This window comes from Podarcis tiliguerta (genome assembly GCF_965153285.1).
Source record: "Podarcis tiliguerta genome assembly, chromosome: 12".
In the NCBI taxonomy this organism is placed as follows: domain Eukaryota; kingdom Metazoa; phylum Chordata; class Lepidosauria; order Squamata; family Lacertidae; genus Podarcis; species Podarcis tiliguerta.
Genome location: NC_139545.1, coordinates 29,444,142 through 29,450,141, shown reverse-complemented (window position 1 = coordinate 29,450,141; position 6,000 = coordinate 29,444,142).

The window sequence follows — 6,000 nt, the reverse complement described above, 5'->3', positions numbered from 1 at the left end:
AAGCAGCACCTTTGACTGTTGGGGCTGGAGCTCAGTGGTTTTGAGCATCTGCTTTTCATACAGGAGGTCTCAGGTTTAATCCCTAGCATCTCCAGGTAGGGCTGGATGAGAATCCTGTCTGAGTTCCTGAAGAGCTGCTTCCACTCAGTGTAGACAGTTGTTGAAAGAGGGACCAGTGGTTTGGCCCAGTATAAGGCAGCTTCTTCCTATGACTGTCACCATTGTGGAAATTATTCCTCATGTGCATGTATGAACAAACCCAGGCTTCTAGTAGGTGGAAGGGAAGCATGAACGCAGAAGATAAAGGCTAGGCTAGCTTCAGAAAGGACAGAAGCCCCCAACGTCCTTTTTCATTCTCTCATGCAAGTGCCTACAAAACTCCTCTGTACTTCAAGAGCAGAGGATGGGGAAACTTTTGGTCTGTAGCCTGGCCAGTGGTCAGTGATGATGAGTGTTGTGATCCAGCAACCTCTGAAGGACAGCAGGTTCCCCACCCCATGGAAGGGCTGTAGTTAATGCAGTAGAACATCTGCGTCAAATGCAAAAGGATCCCATTTCAATTCCAGGCATCTTCAGGTTGAGCTGGGAATGTCCCTTGCTTGAAATCCTTGTCATTGTAGACAATATTAAGTGAGAGAGAATGAATGATAAGGCTATTTCCTAGACACATAGATGCCCAAGCAGGACCTGAATGTAAGAGCCCACTCCTCTCCAGCAACTGGTATTCAGAAGCATTGCTGCCTCTGACCATGGAGACAGAGAATAGCCATCATGGCTAATAGCCATAAATGAGCCATGAGCCTTTGCACTGGTAAGGCAGCTCAGATGTGTTTGGGGCCCTGGTGCTCATTCTGTTGTTAGATTCAGTAGTGTAGTCACTTGCAGTGGTGTAGCATGGGTTGCGGGCACCCAGGGCATGGCAAGTATTGTGCCCCCTGATGGACTGGGCAGCTGGGGTGGGGCGCACTAGGGCCTGCACAGAGGGTGAATGGAGCCCGCCTCCAACCAGCCCCTCACCTGCTGCCTCCATCCACCTGCCCACTAGACCAACCCACCTGCCGCTGTGCCTCAGCTGCCAGAGATCTGTGCCTGTTGTGGGGGCGCCTGATTGTCCCCTCAAGAATGTGTGCCCCACCACTCCCATGCTATGCCTCTGGTCACTTGATACCAAGGTCTCCAAGCAACTTGCATTTAAATACATAAACCAAAACACATTATATACCATTATCACCATTAGGAAGAACTTTCTGTCAGCAAGAGCTGTTTGACTGTGGAATGGAATATCTCAGAAGGTGGTGGACTGTCCTTCCATGGAGGTTTTTAAGCAGGGGTTGGATGGCCATTTGTCAGACAGACACATGCAAAACACGCGCACACAAAACCCCTTCCCATAGCAGCCACAGGAAGATTTGTCAGCACGCTAACAGCAGAACAAAATCATGTCAGTCCTTTGAAAGCCTTGGGGAAAGGGTAGGTCTTCACCCCAAAAAGTGGGGTGCTAAGTGTGTTGAGTGGCGCCCTGGACCTCTGCCCCCAAGGCTCCCCAGGATTGCTTTAAGTCCAGGGAGACAGAGCTGGAACTGACCAGACTGACAGGAGAATTTTTGCTTAACAGGCGGTGATTGGAATAGCCAGCGCTGTCCTTTAAACTCACAAATGCAAAGCGGAATTGAAATTTATTGCTCTGCTTGTTGCGTTTGCCTCCAGCAGGAGTGCCTGAGCAATCAATGATTGTGATTTGCCCGGCTTGCGGTGGAGACAGGTGATGGGCATGAATAATGCTCAAGCCTGCCTCGCCTGTGTAAATGTTCCCGCTTCCTTTATTCTCCTGGATAGGCAGACGTGTGGGACTCTGCCGCGTCAACAGCAATTCCACTCCTGCCTCTTTGCGACTTGCACTCAAACCTTTCGCTATTTGCATGTGAATCCGCTTGGGGCCCCCTCAGGAGGCGGCGTCTGACCTGCTGAAATGCAGGTCTCCAAGCCTCTCAATCATCTTATTATACATAACAGCTAAATAATTCTGCTTGCCTGCATATAAATGACTCGGGAAAGGGAGGGGAAAGGGCAGATGGGAGGCCTCTGTGAGGCTTCTGCCAGAGGCAGCATACTGGCCAAACATTTCAAGTGACAGATTTCGCATGAAATGGATGAGCTCTGCTGAGGAAAAGTCCCCACCGTGGTGAAAAGTCTCCCAGGGACCTTAAAATATCTGTCACCTTTGGACCAAACCAGGCAAGTTCTTCACAAAACAGACTCACAGAAAACAGAAGCTCTTGAATCTACCCCTCTGCATTAAAGAACCCTGAAGATATCCAACGGGATATCAAATCCAAACACCACTTCCATCAAACAGCCTTGCTTATTTATCATTTGTGCGGTTAAGGCCCCTCCAGATTATCTGTTTATTGAGTATTTGTCCTGATTTGCTTGCACAAAGCTTTTGTGGAGGTTAGATTGCATCCAGTCTTTACTGATCTGTTTGTGGGGACAGTTACAGGACAATGAGCACTCATCTTGCATTCATCCTGAATGGCTTGCTGGGTTTATGTATCTTCCAGATTAGTCATTAGTTTACCATACAAGTTGAGATACAGTTCTGTGTCCAAACAACAAATAATTCCCTGTCCTTTTGAAAGCAGACTTATTTATATATTTACTAATTTACAATACTTAGATTCAGGCCGACCTCACAAAGTGGATTAGACAAGATTATTACAACAGTAAGCATCAATTTAATTGCCCCCCCAGAATGGGAAATACACCATCTTTTTTTTTTTAATAGAAAAGAATGACTGCTGCTTTCTCTCTCCCCACCCCCTTGGTGCAAGATGGTCCTTCAGATACATAGGAGCCAATTCCTAGAGGCCAAGGGGTCTTCGCTCCCCAATAAAATATTTGAGGGAGTTGATGAGCATTGCCGTTCAAATGGTGTACCTGCACCGCAACATGTGATCGATCATGTGGGGTGGGGCTTACCTGCCCCCCCCTCCCAATTGCTCCCTTAGTTGCTAAACTACTGCCTGGAGTTCACACTTTTCTAAAGTTTGGATTCCCATCTTGAAAGAACTGCAGGTCAAATGAGACATGACACTAAAAGTTCAATCCCTTACTTGAATACTCAGATCTAAGTCCCACTGAATTCCATGGGACTGCCTCCCAGGTATGTGTACATATAGATTGGAGCAATAGATCAATAGATATAGTCTAGCTATACCATTAGAAACCGCTTTAGGATTTGTAACATTTAATAATAGGCATGGGGTAATGCAATTGGGACCACAGTGCATGGGGCAGGTTTAACCCTCCTCTCCCTGACTGGGATTCTGACAGAGATAACCCCCCTTTCTCCCCCCCCCTCTCCCTCTCTCTCACACACACAAACACACCACAATTAGCCTTAGGGAACAACCTTCTATTGGGCATCTCATGTAGCTCATTTAAGTTCTTTTGAGGGTGAAATGGGATGCCCCTTCTATAGTGTCTCTTTCCTGCCTCTGCTAGCTATTTTTATAACGTTTCCACTGAAATTGTGCATTTCCCTTGGTGACATGGCTTGTGTCAGATGGACGTCTGATGGCTATTAGGTTTTTAAAAAGATTTTCAGTATAGCCAACGATTATGTATAATTACATTTCCCATGCCAGTTCTCCACATTGTGCAGTGATTGGGATTATTTCTCCCATAATCTTTAGATTGGCTGGATTGCAGAGGGTCTCTGAGTGCGTCTAACTATCTGCCACCAGCTTTTCAAAAAGTTGGGTTGCTGGTTGTTAAGACAGATACACCTGGAATATAATGGCCATTCTTCCAATCTCTTGAAAAAAATCATTTTGGCAGCCAGAAAAGACACTTCCCCATCGCAAATCCTAGTTCACTTGGTAACTGCTCAAGATTTGACAAATTGCAAAGAGGTTAAAAATGTGCTTGGGATTCCAGCCTTCTGAAAACTGTTCTTTTAATAGGTAACATATCAACCCCCCCCCCCACACACATAAGAACCTCTTTGGAATGATTTCCCATTCATTAACCTAGAAAATAATAGAAATGCACTCCATTCGCCTTTATCTGTCTCTATTCTTTTATGAAGGCGTCAAAGAAATAAGCCCAATTTTATTCATTTTTTTACTTTGCTACTCAAACTTGAATAGGAAACTGACCCACGGTGCCTTCCATCCTGTAAAGAAATAAAATAAAACCCATAAAGCGGAAGGGGCCATTTCTTCAAGTCTTTTCCGATTTGCTCGTCATGGCATTAATGAGGCCAATTAGCAATTTGTCTTTATGTGCAGTATCCCTGGAAGGAAAAGCAGCCGTTCCTCTAAATGACAAAAGAGATGATAGTACTTTGATAGCTTTTGCTGACTGACAGATGCTTCTTGGTCCTGGCAAAGTAATTTATTGGCCTCTGCTTGGTTCCTCAGGGCACAGGTCTATACAGAATACAGGAGGTGCACTATGAATGAATATGGTGATGGCTTTGCCTGCATAGGCTTTTGTTAATCCATTGAGATCAAAGCAAATGAACCTCTCATCTTCTGGGAAGCCATAAACCGCTGCATCATCGCTGCAGGGCCTGTCCATCCCAGTAGTTCTTGTGCCAGAGCAATGCTCCAAGGCTATGTCTGACAATAGGCTACGGAAGCAGGCCACACATCTGTCAACCGCAGCGCAAACACACATCTGATGCTGTCGCCTGATTCGCTTGGGAGCATCCAACAGCTTTTTCTCAGAAGCTCACCAGAACCATGGAGTTTTTGACAACAACTCTGAATGAGGGACACGGGTGGCACTGTGGGTAAAGCCACAGAGCCTAGGACTTGGAAGGTCAGCGGTTCGAATCCCCGCGATGGGGTGAGCTCCTGTTGCTCGGTCCTTCTCCTGCCAACCTAGCAGTTTGAAAGCACGTCAAAGTGCAAGTAGATAAATAGGGACCACTCCGGCGGGTAGGTAAACAGTGCTTCTGTCTGCTGCTCTGGTTCGCCAGAAGTGGCTTAGTCATGCTGGCCACATGACCCGGAAGCTGTACGCCGGCTCCCACAGCCAATAAAGCGTGATGAGCCCCGCAACCCCAGAATCGGTCACGACTGGACCTGATGGTCAGGGGTCCCTTTACCTTTACCTTACTGAATGAGATGCTGAAATTGCAGGACATGTATTATTATTATTATTATTATTATTATTATTATTATTATTTGCTTTGCATGCAGTAGATCAGAGGTTCAGTTCCCGGCATGTCCAGGGAGAGCTGGGAGAGATCCCACCTGGAAGAGGCACTGCCAATCAGTGTAGACAATACTGAGCTAGATGGAGTAATGGTCTGATTCACTTTAAGGCAGTTACCTACCTATGACCTCGTGGCACTGGATGTGGCTCCAGCATAGAAAGGATTCACATGATCAACATGGGACTATTTGAGTGTGGCTCAGTTGTCTGTTATTAACCCCCCCCCCCTTTTAAGCCACTTTAAGAAAGGCTTATCCCAAAAGGAAGAATAGAAGGAAATTAAAAAAAAAAAAAAACAAATAAAGAAGAAAGCATCTCTGGGCCAAATAGGATGTGATGTTGGCACTCTCTCTCCTTAATGTTAATAGGAACTGTGGTGGGAGAGGATTTAGTGTGGCCAAATTGGTAGAATTGCTCTTGTTTTGCCCTGTGTGGCAGCAAAATGTAAAGATTGCATTTTGCCGTGCAAGGCAAGTTGCTAGAAAACTAGAAAATGCCATAAGGGAAAGGATTCTTCTGTGCTTTTCTAGGACAGTGGTTCCCTCCCCAACAACAGCAACCAATGTCTGGTGGGAATTTCTGAAAGGCGGCGCTTTGTCCTTAGGCAAGTCAATCAAAAAATTATGGTTTTTTTGTTTTGTTGCTGTTTTTGAAGAGGGAAGCTCAACAACTTCGGAGTTTGTCCAAAAAAAAAGTTGTGACTCGATTCAGGACTTCAAAGGAAGTTTCACAGAGCTCCTCCATATTGCACATTCATGATCACAGTAGTTCAGC